Source organism: Cnephaeus nilssonii (assembly GCF_951640355.1).
Source record: "Cnephaeus nilssonii genome assembly, chromosome: 6".
NCBI lineage: Eukaryota > Metazoa > Chordata > Mammalia > Chiroptera > Vespertilionidae > Cnephaeus > Cnephaeus nilssonii.
Window position 1 is genome coordinate 32008215 of NC_137077.1, and position 27500 is coordinate 32035714.

The 27500-nt window shown below is 37.8% G+C and overlaps 1 protein-coding gene across 4 annotated transcripts in view; it reads right to left on the reverse strand.

Annotated features, from left to right (window-relative positions):
- Positions 1 to 27500, reverse strand: part of SOX5 (SRY-box transcription factor 5) — a 950952-nt gene that overhangs the window by 551378 nt on the left and 372074 nt on the right. For 3 of the 4 annotated variants that reach the window (XM_079773594.1, XM_079773591.1, XM_079773593.1), the window contains exon 6: positions 395 to 445. The exons of the other annotated variant lie outside the window; for it this stretch is intronic. The gene's annotated coding sequence lies outside the window, so the exon portion shown is untranslated. The remainder of the gene's footprint in view (positions 1 to 394; positions 446 to 27500) is intronic. 4 annotated transcript variants of the gene reach the window in all.

A 27500-nucleotide genomic window follows, 5' to 3' on the forward strand; every position in this document is an offset into this window, starting at 1 on the left:
CAGGCTTCTGATCTATTAGACTAAAGGCACTTGAGGAACAGGAATATGAACAAGAAAGTGAAGAAAATTGTGAAAAGGTTATTAGCACATCTCTATAGCTATACAGCTATATTAAGAATAAACAATGAGCTGGAGACTGGAGAGTTGAATAAAAACAGAATTATCTGGTGGCACAAAGAAAAGAAAGTCACTCAAGAGAAAAGCAAAATAAGTGTAGACAACTGACTTGAGACTTCAATGCACATGAATATTGATCTCGACACTACTGAGCACAAGGAGAAAAATAGTCTACTGACCATTCAAAAGTATCAGTATCAGGCTTTAGCTATGTAAGTAATAATTCAGAAAAATAAAAACATCTTCCTTCTGTATTTCTAAAAATTCATTCACTTACTTGTAAGAGTCAAAATCTGTCCTGGACAAAAAGAATGAACATCAGCTCAGACTGAAAAAAAAAGAGAGAGAGAGCAGCTTTGTCAATAGTCAGACATTAGACTCAGAGGACAGACAGGAAATGTCCAGTCGTAAAACCAGGAAACACTTTCTTCCACGGCCATGCAGCAGTTGAAAAATGCCTTAACTATCCCCATCATCATTACAGGATCACTCTAGACCCATTTTAATATTTTCATTTCTTATCAGGAACACTCAATTGCTGCTAAACCAGCCAGTTCTAAATCATAACAGCATCCTAGTCTTAGTTAATGTCTGCTTCTAATCCCATCTCAGCAACAGCAACCAATCCGAAACGGGTCCCTCCTTCCCTTAGCTCTCCTCAGAATCCTTCAGGAGGAACCCAACCTCAAAAGTTGTTCCCTCTTAGCTCTTGTAAAGGGAACTCCATGGTTCTTTGGAATTCCCTCCCTCACTACAAGTCTGATTTTGTCCAGCTGCAAGCTTGTTCTCCATGGTCTCTGAGTGATTAGGTTTTATGCCTTCAGTAAGAAGATGTTGAGTATCTGGAATGCACTGGTACATGGAATGCACTGGTGTTCTGGGAAAGATAGGAAGGAAGGAAGTAGCATCCTTACTTTCCTGAGGTTCTACTGTCTTGGAGAGATAAGACAGATATTTAGTGTAAATAAATGCCACATATCGTCATTTCAACAGGACAGGTATAAACAGAGTGTTCTGAATGTTCAGAGGACAGAAGGATGGCTGTCAGGATGGATCTGGGGATGCTTGGAGAGAAAGTAGCATATGGCCTGGGCCTTAAAAGAGATTTAATGAGACCTGTGGGCAGGCAGTCTATTTTCAAAAAATTAGAAAGGGGGTGCCCAGGTATAGAGATTGGGAAGAACAGAGTGTGTTCTGGGTATGTCAACCTACTTTGGTTGAAACACAATGCACTTGAAATTACTGAGAAGTCAGCCTGCAATCTGAGACTAAAGTGAGTAAATTTTATTTGGTAGATGACATGGAACCACTAAAGGTTTCTGAACAAAGAAACCTCCATCAGAGGTTTACTTTAGGATCGTGTACCCTATAGTGTTATGAGAAGCTGAAAGTGTTGAAGAAAAATGATTCATTCTTGACACTTGTTAAAACAGAAAGGTAGACTATACCAATAGGCATAGGGACTCCAATGCTCCAACGGGGATTTTGAAGTAAGGGAGAGAGATTGGGCTGAACTCAGAATACAAAAAGGAAACGTGGGAATTTATAGCAAAGGAACAGAAAGGGGGTCCATGGATGGAAAATTCATGAAAGGAAACGTCAGGGTTCAGGAGAGATTTCTGGCTAAAAAAACCTAACAGGATTCTTGCTGAAGGCAGGCCAGGGTGATGAGACATCACCTGGGGGAGGGGGAAGATGAAGAACCGAGTCAGATATTGAGGGTAATTAGATATGGAGAAAGGGGTTCTGGGTAAACTAACTCAGCAATATTCTTGCTAAAACTGGACAATGCAGAGATGAACTCGGAAGCAAACAAGTTAGGTCCTCATTAGAAGAGAGTTCAGAATAGCCACAGTAAAAGTTCGGTCCAGGAGAGACTGTCAGAAGATGGAAGGCTTTTTAAAATAGTCCCAATAAGAGTTAACCAGGGCCCTAACCGGTTTGGCTCAGTGGATAGAGCGTCGGCCTGTGGACTGAAAGGTCCCAGGTTCGATTCCGGTCAAGGGCATGTACCTTGGTTGCGGGCACATCCCCAGTAGGAGGTGTGCAGGAGGCAGCTGATCGATGTTTCTAACTCTCTATCCCTCTCCCTTCCTCTCTGTAAAAAAAATCAATAAAATATATTTTTAAAAAAAAAGTTAACCAGGGCTCTGAGTAGGATGGCGAGACACGAATGGAAAGGAAAGAACCATCTAAGAGAGACACCAAAGGCAAAGCATCAGACAGGCCTGACAGGCAAAACAGGTGAAGCAAGAGAGAGAGGAGTCAGGGAGGATGGCAGTGGAGCTTGGGTCACCCACCAGGAGACCTATGGGACCCTGAAAGGAAGGAAAGTTTGGAGGCAGGTAACAGTGGAGCAGAGTCCTGGGTTTACATTCCAACACAGTCCAGCCCACAGCCTTCCAAATGCCCACATGGCCTCTGTCTTATTTTAATAGCGATACTGGGAAGAAAGTGAGTAGAGCTCTCAGCTAAAGGAAGTGAATACCTTCTGGTGAAATCTGAGTGCAAGTACCACTCTCAGTCATTACTAGATATGTGAACTTGGCAGTTATTTTACTTCTCGAACCCTCAAAGTCTTCTTCTGTGCAAAGGGGATGATCACAATACCTGTCTCATAGAGGTGCTGTGTTCAGTTAAATGAGTGAGGGATGTGGCCAGAGCTGCTGGTGTTTAGGTGGGATTCAGACCCCGGGGGAGCAGAGGATGCGGATGGGGAGGGCAGTTTTGATGATCAGAGGCTTTTTCTGTCCCTCTACAAGCATACCCAGAAAGTAGGACTTGCCATACCTACTTAAAAAATAAAAACATCAAACTCCCATTTGGGAAAGGACCCTTATTCCTACTTCTAAAGTTGTTTTCTGTTTGATTGGGGTTGTTTTTAAATGTGGGTGTTATCTGATGCATCAGACTAGATTGGGGGCCTTTCCATTGTTATCCTATCTCAAAAAATTAGGACTTTTATAAATTACTAGAGGCCCAATGCACGGAATTCGTGCAAGAGTAGGCCTTCCTTCACCCCGCTGCTGGCACCAGCTTCCCTCTGGCACCCGGGACCCGGGCTTCCTTCACAGCCCCGGCTTCGTCTGGAAGGTTGTCCGGATGGTTGTTCTGCTGTTCGGTCTAATTAGCATATTAGCTCTTTATTATATAGGATGCTATAAAAATCATTTAGCACTGTTCTCACTCAGCATCTTGTGGGGTACTTCAAAAATATCACTCACTCTGGAACAAGGCTAAAAAAGGCCTGGAACTTGAAAGTACCTGGGGCTTATAAGAATGGAGTGCACTATTTACATTTCAAAGTGATCTCCCAGTTTTCAAAACCTGACCTGTAAATAAGTTTGCGATGGAAGGTGAAGAACCTGGTAGCTGACAGAACCTGCAAGGCAGATGGGCTTGGTGCTGTGCCATTACCTGGTGAGAACTGGACAGGACTCGAGCCTTAACGCGCAGAAGGCACTGTGCTATTTTGGAGGCCACTGGTGGGCAGAACTCGGCTTTACATCTCATTCTTAAATATAAACTTTTAGAAAAATCTTCCATTTAAAACAAAACAAAACAATGTCAGAGTAAGTTTCAGGGCACCAACTGAGAGAACAGAGGCGTGCCCACTTGTTTATCCCTGTATTCCGGAGCAGAAGTACCAAAGCAAAAAAGGAAACGTGCTTGCTGTGACAATTGAAATTTTCTCATGTTCATCTGCTAACACTTTCTTACATTGTAGCTTGCATTTATTTTGCAAAGACTATATTGATCCTACACCCAGAGATGACACCACTCCCCTCCAGGCTGGCCTGTCAATCAACATACCATCTCTTCCCATGCAACATGTTCCATATTTTCTTTGCTAACATAGCCAGTGGTGTTTTGGTTTAGTCGTGCGTTAAGTTAATCCTGCATTTTCACGAACACCTAAACATCAAATCTAAAGATTTAGGGGGATAGTGCTCATTTATCACAGAAGCATTTGTGAGCTTGCAGGTTGGGGGTGGGGAAATACGTTAGTAGGGCAGCTAAGAAAACACGCATTTTCACTTTAAACGTATTCAGTCTTAAAAATACAGGCCTAACATTCTACGCTAGCGAAACAGCCTTGTGTTCTCAGTACCTGCAGGTGAGAGAGCAGATCATAATAGGTACACTTAAGAGACATAAAACTATGTCACATCAATTTCAACCATGTACATCTACAGGATAATCCTGGAGATATTCTCCCCATTTTAAAAATTGCTGTAGCCTGTTCCAGCTATTGCAACTGTGTGTGTCCCAGGCAACATAATAGATTATGCCTCGATTCCTTAAAGAGCACCCTGATAATATGCAAGGCTAAAATGTCAGAAGCTATTAGAAACTCTCAGATGCACAATATATCTCCATCCCTAAGTTTTCCCCTTACACTGCGAAACACCAGACAACAGGCATGCAAACTGCTCAGCTGCAACTGTTCCAAGTCGAATAATTACAACTTGTCAGAAAGAATTAATTTTCCCATTTCTCATAAAGATGTGTAAAAATTACCATGTTATTATACACTGACACTCTCTGGAGGCAGACACAAAATTTAATTTTGAATTCTTTCCGCATATTAAATTAAATCCATAAATAAGAGTTTAGGCATTCACTCGGAAGCATATGTTCATTGGGAGCGAAAGCCAACACGAGCCCGGCTGTAATGGCTGTTGTAATGTTTTAATAGCTCGCTTCTTCTAAGCACCAATAAATTTACATGATCATAACAGTCGTGGGCATACAAGAAGCCCATTACTGTCTGGGCACAGGCAGCAGCGTTAACAGGATGGAAAAATGGAAAAAGGAAAAAAAACACTCTTAAATAAAATTAGGCAACTGCACTTGTCAGCTGCTCCATGATTGAATTTTTAATATTGTGGTCAATTGGTCAAAACAAATAATGGGATAAAATATTTTAATGTATTTAGAACCTGTTTCTGTGGTTAGCCCACAAAACAGTGTTTTGTTTGTTGTTTTTCCCCAAAACAGTCCTATCTTGTTGTTTTGAACAATTTGATTTTTAAAGATACACACTGTAATTTTTCATCTGTTAGAGAACATTTGCTCTCTATGTGCCCATATTTGAAGTGAGAGCATTTCAAATTCGGCTCAAAGGATGATTCTTTTTATCCAATGGAATCTTGCCTTAGGGAAATGGCTTGGGGTGCTAAGAAGTGATCTCTAAGGTAAGCCTTGAGGGACACACAAGTGTATTACCTGCCTGCCCTCTGCCTGGATCAGAGAAGGCTTTCTTTTGGAGACTCTAATGCATACAGTTTCCATAATTAGAATCCAAACCAACAAGAAAATATCACTATCTTTAGACAATTATAGATGTGATGTAGATTCGATTTATGATGGTTTGTTTTCTGAATAGACGGTTGGTTTATTTAACTTCTATGAGCAAATTCACCCTGGTTATAAAAACAAAATACAGACAAACCTATACCACATTTCACAATTACTTAAGGGTTTATCAAGGATGAAGGATCTAAAGTAGTGGTCTTATAGTATAGGTCAAGGCTAGCCAGTTGGCATTTCTGATTCTGATCATACAAATGTGTCACTGATGGGAAGCTATGGGGTGAGGTAGGGTGGGCCTGTTAGTAGAGAATCTGAGAGGAACTGATATTTAGAAAAAGTTGTATTAGGAAGAAGATGTGAATGGACCAAGGCTTCTGCCATAAAGGCATAATGAGTTGCATACCTAGAGAAGTGATATGAATTAAGGCTGTAAATGAGAAAAAGAATCATTTTTGGGAAAATGGCATGTGGATTTGATCTTATTCACCCTTATAGATAAAGACTGTAGTCACATAGGTAATGCTTATCCCCATGATCTATTTTAATTGATCTAAATATATTTAGGTTTTATAGCTCAGTTTTGAATCATGAGGTGTTTTATACATATTCAGATTAACAAAAAAGTCAGTGGTTTGAGAGTTCTCTGTCTGGTGCAAATGCTAACCCTAGTAACGTACACTGCAAAGATAGATAATAAACTCTTTTGTTTTAAAAAGATCTTCAAGTCTTCAACAACCCCTCTCAAATGGTCTATAATTCATTGTTGTCATCTAATAGGAAGTCAGAATAACTGGTCTGTTCCAAAGAAAACTAAAGATGCAACTAAAATCTATTTTTTTTAACTGAGGTTAGTTAATATCAGCTAAAGTCAGCATCAGATTTTCAATTAAATTTATTTAAAAAATGAACTAAATGTCCTTATATCCCAAGTAGCATATAATTACATTTCTATCAAAGCACAGATATTAAAATACTAGTGACCCAGTGCACAGATTTGTGCACATTGAAAGGAAATTAATTGGAAGGTGGCTGATGGGGCGGGACTGGGCAAGATGGGCCAGACACGCCCTGGAGCCAACCTCCCGTGGTCCCTCCCCAGTGTCTGCAGAGTGAGCAGGGGGTCCCTCTGGCAGGTGGGGTCCCTTGGTCAGGCCTGCGGGGATTGGGCCAAAACTGGCTCTCCGACATCCCCCGAGGGGTCCTGAAGTGCGAGAGGGCACTCTGCAAAGTTGCTGTCAGACAGGGTGTAGAACGCAAATGCAAGTGTGCAGTAAACCAGATTTGAGGCTGACAGTGCCCCAACAACAGCATAACCCACGGCCAAAGGTGGAATTGCGTGGCCCCACGAGGAATCGGGCTCCCTCCTCTTGGTTTTGAGGTGTGTCACCCCAGAACCCCTGCTGCCAAGTCACTACAGCTTGGGCTCTCCTGCGTTGAGCGTCTGCCCCTGGTGATCAGTGTGCATCATAGTGAACAGTCAAATGGTAGAACACTTAGCATATTAGCCATATATATATATATATATATATATATATATATATATATATATATATATAGTGTTTTTAAATCATTAATCCTCAAAAGCTTCAGGGCATATGCATTGGATGTTTCTAGACCAGAGATAAAAGAACAAATATGAAACCTTTAGAACATTAAGGGTAATAAGTCACACCTTCCCAAAACTTTACAAGTGAGTGTGAAACCTTTCTGCAAATATCCCTCTTTACTGCTAAAAAGCACCCCAAGATACATAAGAAGTGTTTTAAACTCCTTTAAAATAGTTCTTCTCCTCTATGATTTAAGTCATGTTGTTATTTAAAAGGTTTACCAGGTGAAACATATTTATATCCAAAGTGTTGCAAAGTATTATTAAACAAAGTAAAAATCTGTCAGAAGTATAGGAAAAAATGGTTGTGGACGGTACTTGGGTAATGGAAGATGATGGATATATTGAAGGAAGTTAGATATTTTTCACAGTTAATATGTATTTGGTTGACAAAATAAAATTATCTGTGGTATGGAGAAATATTTTGGCTAAGAAATGATACTACATTAAGCCACCTCTCTTTCCCAGTAGGGTCTTATTGCATTATAAATGGTTGGAAAAATCCTTTGGGAATCAAATGATCCTCTTCCCATTTCAGAAAACATACTGATTACCCCCAAAAACAAGTACTTTCTCTGACACTAGTTAATCCTAATAAACAAATACTATAAACTGATCTGTTTATTTATTATTTACTAGAGGTCTAGTGCACAAAATTCGTGAGTGGGGGTGCGGGGGGCGGTGGCATTCCCTCAGCCCGGCCTGCGCCCTTTTGCAATCCAGACCCCTCGGGGGATCAAGCCTAAACTGGCAGTCAGACATCCCTCTCACAATCGGGGACCACTTGCTCCTAACCGCTCACCTGCCTGCCTGCCTGATTGCCCCTAACCTCCTCTGCCTGCCTGCCTGATTGCCCCTAGTCACTCGCCTGCCTGTAGTCAGACATCCCTCTCACAATCCGGGACCGCTTGCTCCTAACTGCTCACCTGCCTGCCTGCCTGATCACCCCTAACCACTCTGCTTGCCTGCCTGATCACCCCTAACTGCTTGCCTGCCTGCCTGATCACCCCTAACTGCCTCTTCCTTGGCCCCTGCCACAGCAGCTTCATCCAGAAGGACATCTGGAATGACTTCCGGAAGGTCATAAGGTCATTCAGCTGCCTGGTCTAATAAGCATATCACGCTTTTATTATTCTAGATACTATTACATCAATGTGCCATATGCCCAAAATTCTAGTAACAATGTAAACAGGTGGTGATAAAAATTTGGGTTATTAGGGTCTGAAATCTGATAAAAAGCATATTGGGATAGTTATTAGGAGGCTGAGGAATGTAATTACCAAAGCATTGAATTAATCATTGGTTGAATCAAGTTTATATTTAGGTGTGGTATACTTCATGAATAGAAAGAAATCCTTAATTATAAAATGAGGTAAGCATTACAAGTCTGTTAGAGGTTTTTTTAATAGTATATGGCCTTGAATTATGTAGTCTTTACTTTATATTTCCCCTTTCATGTGCTTCCCTTTGAATCAAATTTTGAGAAATATAGAAAAAGTCTCCTTTTCCTACTTTTCCCCACTTTACAAAAGGACCCATCATCATCAACAGAGTAAAATTTCCCTCAGGAACAGAAAGAAACTAAATAGGTAAGTGCTCACTAGTATAGGGCAGGGAACAAAGGGACCCTGAGAAGGGGAATACACAGGGTCACCTCCCTTCTCCCCAACTTCTTTCTTCATTCCATCTCCTGGGATTGGGTTTAAGTTATAGATACCTATAGCACTGAAAGGGAAGGGAAGGGAAATTTAATGCATTGGTTTCTACACACCTAAACTAATGTATCATGCTTCTATATGAGGATTAGAGTAGATCTGTTCTACACTATGTCCAAAGAAGGTTTATCGCTAGTAGTATTAATAGTGGTGTACAGAGACATCATATATTTTTTTTTTATCTCCCTTTTCCTTTCTGTGATGGGAAATTTGTGGAGTGGGTATTTGATAAGTCTACCTTCCCATCTCTGGCAAACCTATGTTGATTCTCATCTACATTTTCTATCTACTTACCTATTTTTTAACACATACTACTGGGACAAGATGGAGTTAAAGGGACTGGGTTTACTGTTCCACCTGAAACAACTGAAATAAATGGGCAAATATATAAAACAATGCTTTTTAAAATACTGTGCATCAGGCCAGAGAGAACATTGATCCTTTAGGACCAGGATGCAATCGGTCTTATGATTGACCCAGGTTATTCATCTGAGACCGCTCAGGCTGCAACTCAGTAAAAGGGAGCTCAGGTAGAACTGGCTGACTCCCTGAGTTGAGGAGACAGAGTTAAATCCAAGAAGACGAAGGTATCTAGGGTTCAGAGAACAAACTAATGGAAAAGTGAAGGCTACAGGGAGAATTCAGAAGATGCTAGAGGGTTCCCCCTCAGGCATTTGGCAGATTACTTACTGATAAGCACAGGTGTGAGAAAACTGCCTAAAGCTGTGGAAAGAACTACCCAAAAGAATTAGCGGGAATGGAAACCAGTGTTCACACAGGCTAGGAATAGGGCCCATTTCCAGGAGCCACACTGGAAAAACTTACAGTTCAGTTAAGAGTACTCAGAAGTGTACTCTAGAATGAATGGGCTCTAGAATAAATGCTGATTTTGTCCCAACTAACAAATCAAGACCCAAAAAGGATTGATCTGTCTCCACCAAGTCCCAGAAGAAAGCTCAATAATATAAGAATACAAAAATATTCAGCATCCAGTGAGATAAACTTCACAAAATGTGGGACTTATTTTAAAAAATTACCTGACATGCAAAGGGGCAGGAAAATATGATCTACAATTAGAAGGAAAAAAAACACCCATCATTCAAAATAGACCCCAAAATGGCATAGAGGTTATATTTAGCAGAAATATTAAAAACAATTTGGCAGTTATTTTACTGTATTCTACATGTTCAAAAACCTAACAAAAATATAAATGGAAAACATTAAGTAAAGACATAAAAAATACTTTAAAAGACCCATATCTAAATTCTAAATATAAAAATTATAGTGTCTCCAGGGATGAATAAAGCATTATAAGCATTATAATTAAAGACTAAAGAAAAAAAAAGTTTGTGAACTTAAAGACACAGCAATAAATAGTACACTAAATAAAACATAGACATAAAAAAGACCTACACACAAAAAAGAATAGAGAATCAGTGAGTTGAGGGAAAATTCCAAAACTGTACATCCTGATATTCTCATATATTGTGCAGATGGAGTAACAGAAGCTGAGGAGGAGTACCAATGTTTGAAAATGTAATAGCAGAAAATTTTTCAAAGGTGATGAAAACCATAAACTGGATAAACGAAGAATGAAAACAACTGACAACCTTGAATTCTCTACCCAGCACAAATATCTTGCAAAAATAAAAGTGAAATATTAAATACAAAAGTCAAAATTATATATTACAAGTATATCCACCATATAGTAATTTTAAAGGATGTCCTTGAAGCAGAATGTAACAAGAGATACCAAATGGAAATATAGATCTACAAACTGGAATGAAGAACAATGGAAATGGTAACTGCCTGGGTAAATTATAATTGTTTTTTGTTTGTTTAAATCACTTTAAACTATAGTTGAAACAATAATAACTATATGTAGTGTTGAGTTTAAAACATACGTAGATAAAAAGTATATAACAAAATAGCACAAATGCCAGGAGGGGGGAAAATGGAAATATAATATTGTTAGATTCTCATACCAAATGGGAAATGAAATAACATCACATAAATGTAAACTATGATAAATTGAAGATGTATAGATTATAATTCTTAAAGCAATCCTGTAACAACAAAATATATTTATAGCTATGTGTCAAAGAGAAAATAAAATAGAATTATAAAAATATTAAATTGATTTTCAAAATACAAAAGTATAAAAAGGGGCAAAACCCAAATTGAACAAGTGGAGAATAAATAACAAGAAAGTAGATTTGAATCTAAACCTGTCAAAAATAAAATAAAATATAAATGGTCTGAATTACCTAATTAAAGGAGATTGTTTAAAAGAGTGAATTTAAAAACAATACTTAGCTGCATGCTGCCAAATGAAACCCACTTTAAATATATAGACATAAAAAGGTTAAAAGGAAATGGATACAAAAAGATATTGCAAGAGAGCATTAATTTTGAAAAGCTGGGGCAGCTGCAATAATATCAGGTAAAGTAAATTTCAGAAAAAATATAACCAAGATTGAAGAAAATTGTTTCATGAAAATAAAGCAGTAAATGTATCATGAGGACATAGAAATCCTACACATTTATAAACCAGATACAAGGGTGAAAAATACATGAAGTAAAAATGATAGAGCTGAAAGAATAAAAAGGCAAATCAACAATTACAGTATTACATTTTAATATCCATCTCTCAAGAATTGATAGAAAAATAGATAGAAAATAACTCAGGATAGAAGAGTTGAAGAACATTATCAAACAATTTAACTTAATTGACATTAACCTGCTCTTCAATGACAACAGAGTGTGTGTGTGTGTGTGTGTGTGTGTATATATATATATATATTTTTTTTCCAAGTCCACATGAAACATTTACAAAGAGTTAATATTCAGTCCTTAAGACAGGTCTCAATACATTTTAAATGATTCACCCCTATGTAGTATGTTCCCAGACCACATGGAATTAAACTAGCAATCAATGACTTTATGATATTTGGAACATCCCCAAATATTTGGATACTAAATACTACACTTCCAACTAATCCAAGGGTCAAAGATGAAATGAAAAGTGAATTAGATCCCTAGCTGGTTTGGCTTAGTGGGTAGAGCATCAGCCACTGAAGGGTCCCAGGTTCGATTCCAGTCAAGGGCACATGCCCAGGTTGAGAACTAGATCCCCAGCTGGGGGAAGACAGGAGGCAGCCGATCAATGATTCTCTCTCATCATCGATGTTTCTATCTCTCCCTCTCCCTTCCTCTCTGAAATCAATAAAAATATATTTTTTAAAAGTGAATTTGAAAATAATTTGAACTAAAAAAAATATAAACAAAGCATATCAAAATTTATAAGATTCTGCTAAACAATATTTGGAAAAATGTATAGCTTTAAATGCTTATATTAGAAAAAATAAAAAGTCTCAAACCAGTAGCCTCAGTTTCCATTGTAAAAACATGAACAGTAGAAAGAGATAAAAGAGAGAGAAAAAAGTAAGCATAAGATAGCAAGTAATAAAGATCAGAATGAATTCAATTAAATTTTTAAAAGTCAATAGAAAAAATTATTGATTCAAAATTTTGCTTTTTGAGAAGATTAATAAATTGTTAAATCTCTAGCTACACTGAACAGAAAAAGAAAAGAGAGAGGAAGTAAACACACATCACCAATAAGAAGAATGAAAGAAGTGGCATTACTGGAGATTTTTCAGATGTTAAAAAGATAATAATATTATGATAACTTTATGCCAAGAAATTTGACAACTTGTACAAAATGAGCATATTCATTGTAAGATACAAAATACCAATGCTTATTCAAGAATAAATAGATAACATAAATAGCTAAATCAATGTAAAAAAAAATTAAGATTGGAATAAAGAAAAACTTTCCCAGAAAGAAAAAATAGAGGTCCAGATTGCTTCACTGGTAAATTCTTCCAAACATTTAGTAAATAAATTATTTCTATACAAAGTCTTCTACGAAGTTGGAAAAAAAAAAAAGAACACTTCTCAAATCACTCTATAAGGTCATCATACCCTGATAGCAAATTAGACAAAGACATATAAGAAATATTCAGACTAGTATCATTCATGAACATAGATACAAGCATTCTTAAAATGTTAACCAATTGAATCCAAGTGGAGTTTACAATAAGAATGCAATGTTGTTCTAAAATTTGAATATTGGTTAATGTAATTTACAATACTAACAAACTAAAAACAAAAAAGACTATGTAACCATATCAATAGATGTAGAAAAAGCATTTATAAAGGCCAACATCTGTTTTTGAAAATTCTCAGTGTATTAGGAGTAGGAGAGAAACTTCTCAACTTGATAAAGAACATCCACCAAAAAACTTACAGGTAAATAATATTTATATATGGAAGAATAAATATTACCTCCTAAGATCAGGAATAAGACAAGGTGTCCACTTATCACAATTTCTATTCAACTGTGTACTGGAGATTATATTGGAGTGCAATAGGCAAAAAAGAGCAATAAAGGACAGCTAAATATGAAAGCAATAAGTAAAACTGTCTTGATTCACAGATAATGTAATTGACTATGTGGAAAATCTGATTCAATTTACAATAAAGCTACTAGAACTAGTGAGTTTAGAGGGTTACAGAAATAAGAGCAATATACAAAAATCAATTGTATTCCATATACTGAAAAGAAAATTCAAATATTAAAATGTCTAATATGATATCATTTATAGAAGTGTCAAAATTATGAAATAGAAATTAACCTGAAAAATGTGCCAGACTTATTCGTTGAATATTATAAATCATTGCTGAGAGAAATTGAAGGAGACCTAAATCAATGGAGAGATATACTTTGCTCATTGGTTAGAATACTCAATATTGTTAAGATGTCAATTCTCCTTTTTTCTCTCTATAGGATACAAGCAGCAATTCCAACATAACTACAACCAAAACCCCAAAAGACACTAATATAAAATGAACAAATTAATTCTAAAATGCATATGAAATGCAAAGGCTCTGAAATATCCACACAACTCTAATAGGAAAAAAACCCACACAAAACACTAAATTGGAGTACTAACCTGACCTGATTTCAAGTCTTATTATAAAACTACAGTAATAAAAAAATATTCACACAAAGAGGAATGAAGAGATTAATATAACATCAGAGAGAGTTTAGAATTGATAGAGAGTTTAGAACTGAATTGACATACTCTGATTTTTGACAGAGTTGCAAAAAGGAATGTCAGTGGAGAAAGTAAAATCTTTTCAAAAATTGATGCTGGAACAATTGGACATACATAAGGAAAAATAAAAACTTAGATCCACACCTTGCACCATATACTAATGTTAACTCAAAATGGGTCATAGAATTAAATATAAACCCTTCATATATAGAACTTCTAGAACACACAGAAGAAAATCTTTGTGACTTTGGGTTATGCAAATATTTCTTAGATACAACATCTAAAGCATAAACCATAGAAGTAAAACGTAAGTTGACTTCTAAAAAATAGAAAATTATATTCCTCAAAAGTCATGTTATAGGCCACAGGAAAATATTTTCAAACTATATTTTGATGAAGAATTTGTATCCAGAATGTATAAAGGACTCTCAAAACTCAATACATAAACAAATAACTCAATTTAAAAATGGGCAAGAGATATGAACAGACACTTCACCAAGAAGATATGTCAATAAGCATATAAAAATATTCTCAACATCATTAGTCATTAGATAAATGTAAGTTAAAACCACTGTGAGCTATACCTCTACATTTATTAGAATGACTAAAATTGAAAAGACCAACCATACCTATGGTGGTGAGAATGTGGAGAAACTAGAACTCCATTCAATACTAATGAGATAAAAGTGACAGTTTCTTAAAAATTTTAGTTAATCATATGTCTACCCTGTAATCCAGTCATTCCACTTCTAGGTATTTACTCCAGATGTATTAAAAAGTATAGCCATTAAAAATATAGATATGAATGTTAATAGCAGCTTTATTTGTAAATAGAGGCCCGGTGCATGAAAATTCATGCACTGGAGGGGGGTCCCTCAGCCTGGCCTGCCCCCTCTCACAGTCTGGGAGCCCTCAGGGGTGAGAGGTGACCTGGCAATCAGGGGAAGGCAACGCCCCATCACACCTCTGCTGCTGCCACTGCCGGCAGCACAAGCCTCTGCCGGCCCTGGTTACCTGAGCCTCGGGCAGCCCTGAGTGGCTGGGCAGCTGCCATCTTTGAGGGCATGGCGGTCAATTAGCATATTTCCTCCTTATTGGCTGTGGGTGCTGCCATCTTTGAGGGCGGGGCAGTCAATTAGCATATTCCCTCTTTATTAGATAGGATAACCAAATTGGGTATAACTAAGACATCTACCAACAGATAAATAAACAAATGGCATATATACATGCAATGAAAGATGACTCAACAATAAGAAATAAAATTTTGATACATATAACATGAATAAATCTAAATAATTATGGTTAGTGAAATAAACAGACTAATGGAAAAATATATCCATATGATCTGATTTGTATTACATTTTAGACATACAAACTAATCTATAGTGACAGAAATAAGATAGGGTCATAAGAAAACTTCTAGGGGTGATGAATATGTTCACCATCTGACTATGGTGACTGTTTTAAGGGTCTATAATTGTGCAGTTTGTAATATATCAGTTATACCTCAATAAAATCAGAAACTATTATTATACTATGTTTATATTATTTTTCTACTAGAATATATGCTTCATTCAAGCATAGATTTTTGTCTATTTACTCTACTGTTATATATGCAATGCCTAAAGAAATGCTTGGCAGACAGTAGGTGCTAAATAAATATTTGTGTGATAAGTAGTCTAGGAAAGTCCTTCAGCTCTGACTCATCCAAGTGCAGAAATAGTGGGTTCATTCACAAAGATATAGAAACAGAATTAAGACAAGATTTTGGTTGAAGTGGGAAAAATAATATCAATTATGAATTATGAACTTGATGTGTTTGTGATACTTCAAGTGCAGATGTTTAGTAAGCAGTTGTAATAAATGAGTTTATGGGCTAAAGATAAAAAATTGGTGACTAGCAGTTAGGTGGTAGTCTAAGCCATTGATTTCAAGGAAATTACTCAAGGATAGTAGACAAAGTAAGAAGATAAAGGTCAAACAGAATCTACAAAAGAACCTTCATTTAAGGGATTGGCAGGGGAAGAAGAGCCACTAAAGAGGATTAAGGTAGTGTAGCTAGAAAGATGGAGAAAAGGCCATTTACCATTGTCTCAAAATCACAGCTCCTGGGCATGGTAACTGAGAGGATGTGGGGTGTTGGCTGGAACAGAGTTGTGGAGGGGTTGGTGGTAAAGGCAAGATCTCAGTGGGAAAGAAGGAAGTTTTCAAACAAAAACATCACCACAGCAAATGCCTTGTTTTAGGAAGATAGCATGGTAATTGCATGAGAGGCGAATTTAAAGAGAATTCAGAAGGAAGACCATTTGTAAAGCAAGGTATTGAAGTGAGATGGAGAGTCTGTGTAAAAATGCTGTCTGTGGGATAGCAAGGAACATCTGCAACACTTCATATAGAAAATATCATATAACTTATTAATGTATCAAATGTAAAGGTCAAAGGAGATTGAGAACTAAAAAGAGATTCCATGTTTAAAGACATGGCAGATTGAAAAAATTGAGATATTAATATCAATGAGAAAGTTAGGAATGAGACCTGACTGAAGGGGGAGAGAGGAACATTCTAATTCACAGAGTATTTTTTTGTTCTTATTTAGTTTCCTATTCCAAGTGTTAGAGATATAGGCGAAGGTGTACATAATGAATCTATAATTCATGAAAAAGAAATCCCACACAGTCACTGGAATTTTTATCAAAATTAGATATGCTGACTTAATGAGAGAGCATATCATCTATCATTTATTTGGGTGTTATTGGAAAAATCACAGCCATAGTTTCAACTGCATAAATATAATTGAGGAAAAGTTCTCTCTGATGTATTTGTGAAAACTAGTTACTTGGCAATGATGCTATCATGAAGAGGAGGAGGAGGAGGAGGAGGAGGAGGAGGAGGAGGAGGAGGAGGAGGAGGAGGAGAAGGAGGAGGAGCAGGAGGAGGAGGATGATGATGATGAGTTTGTGTTTTAAAGAAAGTTTGATTGTGACAGCAGTATCCTGAGGGCATCAGATTAGTTGCTTGGTATTTGAAAGGCAACTCCTTCTTCCTGAACTGCTCAAACAGCAAAATGAACACAATATACTCTCCAGCTACCGCTATGCCCTCAAGCTTGGGTTGGAAGTCAAAAAGGAAAACATCTCATTGAAGTTCTTTTTAATTAGGACTGCAGAGAACGAATTTTGCTCTTTTTTTTTTTTAAAAAAAAAAAGGTATGATTTCACAGGATTTGAGGAAAGAGGTGAAAAATAAGCTTACTGTTTCTCACGACCACATACAATCTATTCAATCATAATACCATTTGGTACATATTCCTCTATCCTTTATTCTTAATCATAAAAAAGCTTTGAAGAAGCGAGGAAAAGGTCTCACCTCATTGGGATTCATTAACAAATATTCAAACATTTAAAACCCTTAGTTTTCCTCTATCACTGAAAGGCTTTCAACTGATTTGTTTCCCAACAAACAGGTATACTTTTTATGCTGTGGAAATCTTATCGTGAATCTTTGTGAATGTCTTTAAACCTCCCTTAATATACTATGTACATAAATAAAAACATGAGTTGTCATATGTCTTGGGTAAAACTAGTTTTTTTGAGAGTTCATTTTTTTTGTCATTAATTTGTTAAACATACATTACAGCATTTCATGACACTGATTAAAGAGGTCTTTTTGTCTATTTATTACCAATCAAGAGTGACTTGCATGCACATTTTATGCGTTTTTATCTGGTGGATTTTCACTGCCTTGAGCAAAAGTCCTTTGACAGCTCTCTCAGAGGGATACCCCAGAAAGAAAGCTCTAAGCTGTACGTCTTAGCCAGCCTTGCTTTGCAACAGACCTGCTTATTCTATCTGTGCCCTGGATTCCTTACCTGTGAAACAGAGACACTTTCTCCTTGTACCAAACTGACAATTTTGAAATAAAAAATTACAGGACATCACCTTTCAAGTGTCTCAACAAAGGCCGTAGTGGATATGTTTAACATTGCTTTTCTACTCAAACAAATGCATTCAATATATTGTTGCTGCTACAGTTGTGTTGCTTTGTTTAAATCACCCTAAATTTGGTAAAGGTTTTCGAACATGTCAACCTCTAAGAATAACTACCACAAGACAGGATCGCCCGGCATTATTTGGTAAGACTTGGTTACAAAATTGAGCCCAGAAAGCCCAATGAAGGCGCTTAGTGCAGCTCAGCTCCAGCACAGAGAAAAAAAACACTGTAATCATATCTAATTAGTGTTAAAATAATGTTTCCCTTTGAAAAGTTTAATTAAATTAGCTCTGCTTTATCACATAAACATTCTTGATGTAGAGCACACGGCAGAGCTTGAAGACTCTGATGAGCTAAATGGTGCAAAGTGTTCTCGTGCCCTGTGTGGGGCAGAACCTGACATGGAGGGGCTGTTAGCAGATGTCTGGACGGGCGGTGGAGCCAGGATGCTTGCTCCAAACAGCAGGCCATCATTTCAACCTCTGTTGCTTCTACCAAACCTCCCATTGAGCTTTCAATTTAACAGTACAACAAGCAGACAAAGAAATTTCATACAATTTGCCCTTCAGTTCAGAGACGAATTCTATTTAAACTTGTCTAACCTCTTATAACGTGTTAGTGATTGTTGCCAGCCTGTGGGTGTCCCCTGGCAATGAGCTACCTGTCCTGGGAGAAGGAAGGGGTGCCCTTGGGTTTGATTAAGCAAGACCAGATTTACAGGCACACTTACAGGACGCTTGTCTCAAGACTGAGGCAAATTGAATTAACCTCATTACAAATAGGTTTTCTCGATGGTTACATCACAATTTGGTCTTACTTTGCCAACTGCCGTTTCAAAGTAATATAGGCTTTCGGAAATAGTTTCCCAGAAGAGCTCAGGCTATTGGAATAACTACACTTATCCTGGTCATGACCGGGACATCTAGGATCCTTTTCTCACACATGTATAGGTTAACACATGTTCTTCCCCACATCATTGTGACCTTACCTTTCTCGTCCACACCTCACTGAAGTCATGGCAAGAAGGGACTTTAAGATAAAGTGACTCTAAGACATTAAACATACAAAAAAGCTCTGATATGGAAATCAATGCAAGCCTAATTGCTGCCCTAAATTCTTTTCAGAGAGATCATCCTGGTCTATGAAAAGTACAAGGGATTTTATTACTTTCAAAGCATTAGCCAGGCCCTTAAAAAATAAAATGGTGTCATTTACACACACACACACACACACACACACACACACACACACCCCTAAATATGTGTTTATCTCCACAGTACTTTTGTCTCCCTAGTCCCTGACACTCTCAGTCACTAGAAGTAAATTAGGGGACTGGGAAGAAACAGTCAGCCTACCAGACTAACACTCAGCACATGCCCAGAATGCCCGACCTCCACTTTAACTTGCTTTCCTTTCTGCAAGCAACTCAAGTGAGCCTTCTTCTAGATTTCCTTGGTAAATGAGGAGAAGGTAGTAACTTCTGCCCCAGCCCAAAGCAGCTCCCATGTTTCCATCTGATCTCAAAAGAAACAGGTATCCTTTTGCCTCTAGCTGATACGGGCCTGTGGACACATCTCCCAAACGTAAGCCCTTTAGGGATATTCCTATCTAGATTGCTAAACTTTTGATGGTTGCAAGAAGCCCCAGGCCTAATCAGCCCTGTAGAGGGCCTATTATTGACATAAGAATTTTTATTCCAAATAGATGGCTTTTGTGGCAGGAGAGGAGGACCAATAAGAGCACCGAGGCTCACTAAAAAAGAGAGATTTTAAAGTGTTAATGCCCCTTCTGGGAGTTGCACAGCTATTGCAGAGAGGTCTGGTCAACTAAACGGCTGGCTGATACCCCTTTGAAATGGCAAAAGAAAAAAAAAAGTGTAAACAATTTAGGTGCCCAACAATCAAAGAATCATTAGCCTAGTAACACATTCCATGGGATATTTGGGAGGCATTAAAAATATTTATGAAGAGATTACAACAGAAAAATGCTTATGCTTTAACAGCAAGTGAGGGAAAAAGGATACAAAAATGTACATATAAATAATAAAATATTTGCATGGGCAAAAACACATATTAGATGGTTATGTTATTCCTAGAGGCCCAGTACACAAAATTCGTGCACTTGGGGGGGGGGGGGGACGGGGAGTCCCTCAGCCCTGCCTGTGCCCTCTGGCAGTCTGGGAGCCCTCAGGGGATGTCTGACTGATGGCTTAGGCCTGCTCCCCATCAGTCGGACAACCTTAGCACTACCGTGGAGGGGGGAGAGGCTCCCGCCACCACCGCTGTGCTCACCAGCCTTGAGCCCTGCTTTTATCTGAGCAGCGTTCCCCCTGTGGGAGTGCACTGACCACCAGGGGCAGCTCTTGTGTTGAGGGTCTGCCCCCTGGTGGTCAGTGAGTGTCATAGAGACTGGTCGTTCCACTGTTCAGTCGATTTGCATATTAGCCTTTTATTATACAGGATGGGGGTGAGGTAAAATGCATTTTTGTTTCCCTCCTTTCTTTTGCCCTAATTTTTCATAATAATTTATAATCATATGATAATTATAACTAGTACTAGAAGCCCAGTGCACAAAATTTTTGCAGGGGGGGGGCGTTGCCCCTCAACCCGGCCTGCACCCTCTCCAATATAGGATGCCTTAGGGGGTGTCCGACTGCGGGATCGGGCCTAAACAGGACACCCCTCTCACAATCCAGAACCACTGACTCTAAAACACTCGCCTGCCTGCCTGCCTGATTGCCCCTAACTGCTTCTGCCTGCCAGCCTGATTGTCCCCTAACTGCTCCCCTGCTGGCCTGATCTCCCCTAACTGCCCTCCCCTGCCAGCCTGATCGCCCTCAACTGCCCTCCCCTGCCAGCCTGATCCGCCCACAACTGCCCTCCCCAGATGGCCAGGCCTCACCGCGTGGAGTGGCCACTGGGCCACGCTTCCACTGTGCGCGCAGCCATCTTGTGGTGGCCATCTTGTGGCGGCCATCTTGTGACGATGTCACGCGAGGGTGTGACGCCACCTAGGCTTTATTATATAGGCTATGGCACTATCATAATGAATAATAATGTGTTATTTTATATCAAAAATGAATATAAATTTTATTTTGAAAGTAGGAAAATGTGTAAAACATCCAAAGTTAGTTGTGTAAGTCTTATGCCTTATAATGAAGAACAAATTTATATTATTAGACAATTTGAGTATATTTTCTATCTTTTTTATTTGACCCTCCTGTTCAGCACTAATAACTTGAAATTGAATATAAATGGAGTATGTTCCCCTTGAGAATGGTACTGTTGTGCTCTCAGCATTGCACAGAGGGGTCTCCTCACGCTGAAGGCCCCCTATAAACATCTGAAGAGTTTCCAAGAGTTTCTTACAGATCAATTAGATATAGGTCAACCCTACATGAATAAGATAGGATAATTTAGTCAGCCATATCCTATGAAAGAATAGAAAAAATATACTTCTAATGTTTAAGATAGAGCAGAAATATCTCACATTAGATTTTTTCCTTTACTTATCATTTGTTTGTTAAAGTACTTTGAGTATTTTGAAATACCTTCCCAAGTTGTTTATTATCCAACTCTCTACTTTTTGGACATTGCTTCTGTGATGCTACTATCATGACATACAACTGTTTTGCAGATATGAAACACTTTTCGGTTCAGAGGTGCAGAAAGTAAGACTTGAAATCTAGGGCCACTTTCTGCTCATATGGTGGCCTCCATGCTAAAAAGACAACTTCCATTGTACCTACCATGTCATGGTCTCTTCATTTACTGTCTAAAATACTATGAGTAAGGTACGCACTTAGATTAACTCCTGATAAAAACAAAATATAAAGTTATCAATGAATTTGAATCCATCTCTTCTCAATGCTTTGCTGAGCTGAGCTAAGAAAAGTAGACTTTCATTTAGATGTGGAAAAAATAGACAGTTAAGCATGAGAAAGGAGGATGGGCCTGTTATGGGCCCTGGATAGCAGCTATAGGGTATCAGGTACTTGAAAAGGCTTGGAAAGAGCAGCAGCAGGAGGTGAAAATAAATGTAGAAAGAGGGGGAAAAACACAACAAAGGTAGATGCTTCTATTTTGAAATTCTATTTATGAACATTATAGGTGCTCAGACTAGACCCTCTCTTTTGTGGTTCTGAGAACCTAACACCCACCTTCCATGGGCATTTTCTCTCCTACTGGGCAACTGCAAGTTTTCATCTGAGGCCCTGTTAGGCTTCTATGGCATCCTGCACTGTAGGAGCAGGCAGCTGGCAATATGTGTCTTACCCCCTTATGCCCAGCCCTATAAGCTTAAATCAGTGACTGCCTGGTCACCGTTGAAGGCCAACTCTTTTGTCTTCAGATGATAAAAATTCTAAGGCATAATTTATATTCCAAGTCCCCTCACAAGGCAAGGTCAGGACTTCTCCTGAAATCACACCCAGCTTGGCTTCCAGCCTTCCTTGTCCTGCATCCCCCCACTCCCTTACTGATTTCTCCTGGGAGCACTTCCTTAATAAATAACTTGCACATGAATCCTCATCTCAGACCTGCTTCTTGGAAACTATAATATATCTCCCTTAGCCCGGCCAGCATGGCTCAGTATTTGAGTGTTGACTTATGAACCACGAGGTCAAGGTTCAATTCCTGTCAGGGTACATTATAGGCTCAATCCCCGGTGTGGGGTGTGCAGGAGGCAGCCAATCAATGATTCTCTCTAATCATTGATGTTTCTATCTCTCTCTTCCTCTCTGAAATAAAGAAAAATGTGTTTTTTTAAAAAAGAAAGAAAATAGGATAAATTTCCATTTTTCCTCTTTGTGTTTTTCCTCCTCTGCCCTCCTGTATTAATTTCTCCCTGACACCAGTTCCCAGAACTTGTACCTGGCCATTATTTCTAATGTTTGTTTGTTGTGTATATTAAACCAGTTGTACCCAGTGTAATTATAGCAGAACTTAGCACTTAATACAATATTATGCAATTCATTTATTCATTTATGTATTCATATATCTCATCTCAAGAACAATTTCACACCCTATTTTTCTTAGATACCATAGTAAATGAGTGCAATGGCTAAATGCTTGAAAGAACAACATAAGTTGTCCATAACAAAGAAAATTTAGGATTCTGAAGCTATTAAAATATTTTATCCATGGACTTCAAAATCTATCCATGGCCGAAGCCAGTTTGGCTCAGTGGATTGAGCGTCGGCCTTCGGACTGAAGGGTCCCGGGTTTGATTCCGGTCAAGGGCATGTACCTTGGTTGTGGGCACATCCCCAGTAGGGGGTGTGCAGGAGGCAGCTGATCGATGTTTCTAACTCTCTATCCCTCTCCCTTCCTCTCTGTAAAAAATCAATAAAATATATATATTTTTAAAATCTACACATGGACTAGTTCATTAACAAAGGTGACATTTGGGGGAAAATTTTTTTTGTAAATAATGGTGCTTAGTCACATGAAATAAGAGGTATACCTGGTATGAAAACAGTAGCCAATTTCCCTGCAGTGTTCCAAGTTCTAAGACGTATTCTATCTTATGCTTTTCCTTGATGATTACAACGTTTTTCTCTTTAACATGCTTTGCTTCTTTTTGATTAATCTAATGACAGTTTACTTTCTTTCTCATTTCCATTTTTTTCATCTCCAATGTTCTCTTTCCATTTTTATTTTGCTGGACTTTCATTTTCAGTTTCACATTCTATTTGGTCTCTATTTTTGTTTCATTGGCATTTCTGTGGTACTTTATCATTCTTACACACAAACAGTTTTAAACTTCTTAAAATGTGTAAAAATTTGATTAAGTAAATATAAATTCAAACCATTAAAATTCTTCATTCAACTAAATTAACACTTAGAATTGCATGCAATTATTATAACACATTTAACTATGGCACTAAGTTCAAAATAGATTAAATATACTTAACATTACATACTGTAGAAATTATAAGCTTAATTAAAACAATAACTAAACATATGCATAGAAATGAACACACCAACCTTCTTTTCATCTTTCAGTGCCAACAGGTATAACTTAGCAGGCATAAATTTTTCATTTAATCTCCAAGTGCTTACTTGTCCACTAACTGATTAGTTTAACATGTCTAAGGCAAGTTTACTAAATGTTTTAAGCAGACATCAAGATGGGATTTGGTTGGATAGAGTGCAGATTCAGTTCACAAGAGTAATCCTATAGGCAAATGTTCTCTGATCTTCAACAACTGATTTGCAGGTGAATTTCTCGTTAGATGACCTGTCCTGATAGAAACCTAGTAAACACTGCTTTTTTCTTAGGCAGATGAAGAAATTAGTCAGCTAAGCTATTCCCATTGAACCCGTATGTCACGTAAAATGAGTATCAAAATTTGCTAGATTAAAAAGCCTACATAACATAGGAGCAATAAATAGAGTAATAATACTGCAATGTACACGGGTTCCAGCATCCATCTACCATATTTCCCCTCTTCTTTTATACTCTTTTGTCTGTGTTCTATATAATAACTTTGAATGTTCCACAATAAGATGGTACATGTAATTTTTTTAGTGTTTACTTATTCAGAACAGCTTATTTATTTTTCCTTTGTTCCTTAAGAATGAGAGTTTTTAAGACTCAGGTTAAAGGTGAACTAGTTATTAAAGCAAAGGCAGTTTTATCAAGGTCAGTTTTTCAAAAGAAAAATCCAACACATTTAAAAAACCAAAACCTTTCAAATGATTTTACTAAATTAATTAGCATGTAGGTCACAACAAAACTTCCATAAAAGGGGGCAAAAAGGCAGCATAGGTCATTGCTGTATACCACAATAGCTAACGCAATTAAAACGTTTACTTAACAAAACAAAAGTCCTTGATCCAAAACATTAGTACAGCATTCTAAAATTTCAGAAATTTTTTCTATCCAGAGAAATATTTTGCAGAATAAAGCAAACTGAATTATTGTTGCCCAAGAAGTAACGAGAATAATTCACGTTTACCCAGAATGAATATGTATTTGAAAAAAGCATTGAATTTATAGAATTGCATTGATAGACTTTTGTAACTTCCTTAATGGGTCAGATCACATTAATCTTTATGTCATTAAATGTAGCTTTGAGGTGTGGACAATAATTTAATGAGATTTTTTAAAAACATACTTTAAACAAAATGAGTTATTACCCCTCAAAGCAGTTCCCTTGGAAGAACAAACTTATCCCAGTAATTCCATTGCTCTGTTGGTTTTGGAGTTGTCTTTCAGAAACTACTATACATCCTTTGGGATACATCTCAATAACCAAACGCCTCTGATCGCATATATGGTTTTTGAGACTCTGAAGTCATCTTAAGTTTGTTTTTGTCCACTGAATTGGGTGAGAGCACTTAAGTAACATTTGGTTAAATTTTTGAGATGTTCCTATGGAGCATTAAGGCTGCTTTTTACATAACTTCAAAATCATTCAGAAATCTATATATATAAAAGCCTAAGCGACCAGGTGACCGGATGACCGGCTGGTTGCTATGATGTGCACTGACCACCAGGGGGCAGATGCTCAACACAGAAGCTGCCCCCTGTTGGTCAGTGCGCTCCCACAGTGGGAGCGCCGCTCAGCTGACAGGCACCAAATGCAGGTTCACAGCTGGCAAGTGCAGCTGTGGTGGCATGAGCCTCTCCCGCAGACACTCCCCGTGCATCTGAGCAGTGGCAACAGGCACAGCTGGAGTGATGCGGCACCAAGCCTGGGCTCGGGCTCCTCCCCAGCCACCTGCCACTTCGCACACTACTTTGTACTGTGCAGGATTGATGTGGACAGCGGGCTGGAGCCCAACGAGCTGGAGGGTAAGGCCAGGCTGCGGCGATGCTGAGGTCAACTGATCCCCGCAGGCCAGGCCGAAATTCGTGCAAGGGGCTCAGCCCTCACAGCTCCGGCTGCCGCCTGGGCCCCCGGCTGTCTTGCGGCCCCGCCCCCCGCCCAGTGGTCATTCTGGAAGGTTGTCCCAGAAGGTCATTCCAGAAGGTCGTTCTGCCGTCCGGTCTAATTAGCATATTAGTGCTTTATTACATAGTATATTTTCAAAATTACTTTAACAATACACTTCATAGACCTAAGTAATAATCTTGAAAAATGACATTCATTTGAAGCAATGTGTTGTGGGTGTGAAATCATTCTTAGGTATAACACAAGGACATAGAGCTTTGTAAAACATTGTTAACACTTATTATGACTGATTCCCTAACTTCTGGACCTTTATTTCATTTACTCATTTATCCATTCACCCATCCATCCACCCATTTAACTATTCATTCATTTATTAATCAAACATTTAGTAAACTATTACAATGTGTCAGGCCAAATCCAAGGGCACAAGATGAGTAAGACATAAGTCCCCGTTTCTCTTTTCTGTCCTTAGAATTCTCCCATAAACACTGCGAATTCAATTATCTCCTCCTAAATAGAAAATTGCTTAAAACACTTTAAATCCTCAGGGAAACATTTATTTTGTACAAAAGTGTATTCTGCAAGAAAATACTCAATGAATTTACTGGCCCTGAGATTCTTGTGTTTCCCTATTCCTGCTAACAACTAGAGTAACCTATCACTCAGTTTTAAAACTCAATAAATTTCCCGAGATAAACTATTATTCTTGTTCTCTAATCCTAATTTTAGAAGATCTCATATGTTAATAAAACAAACTCATATTATCAGTTTATTTTAAGGAACAGATTCCAGGGAATATTCTGAGATCAGTATCATTCAAACTAACACTTTACTCATTCAACACTTATATCTAAGTAATTGACAAGGTGAGTAATTATGCAGAAACACGATGTTGACAGACTGCAAAGATCTGTAATCTTTATGGATGTAACATTATTCAGGACAGAAAATTATAATCTCTACATGTTTTCAACAACAGATAATTTACAAATTAAATACTTACTATTTTTATAACTTTATTTTATACTAAAATATTTTAATAGGATATTCCTTTAGGCAAAGCTTTTTATCCCTGGGTACCTAATAACCAGAATATTTTTAAATAGTCAAAATTTTAATATAAATAACCATTACATCTAGAAAAGTACAAGCAAAAATCTACTGGTTATTTCTATAGACTTTGCTCCCTCAGCCAAAAGACAAAAACTAAACATCTAGTCTTCAACTTTACATGGAACTAGTTGCTTTAATATGAACATGCTGAAATGATAAAAATGTCAAAGTTAATTTGGTCTAGAAAGTGGTTGGTAAGTTCTAGTGATGAAAAATTAATATACAAGAAACGACTGGTACTTAGACATGTTAAATTGTATAACATCCCTAAGGTTTTAATGATCATAATATCTAGAGTAAAGAAAAATATATAAAGGAAAAAGCATCACCATAAATCACCATATTTATTGAACTCTGATCATGGTACATGGGGTAAAAGAAGAAAAATGGCAGGTGACCCGGAAGATGGAAGGTTAGGTGAGAATTATGAGCTGTTATGGGGTTTGTGTTACATCCTATAAGCAATGTTGAACCATCATTGAATGTTTGTAATCAATGAAGTACTATGATCAAGTTCCTGTTATTAGAGAAATCACTCCATTGGCAGTGTGGAAGTTTGGTGCAAGAGGGGAAACTGGGCAAAGAATGATTAGCTAAAGATGAAAATATGAAGAAGGCAT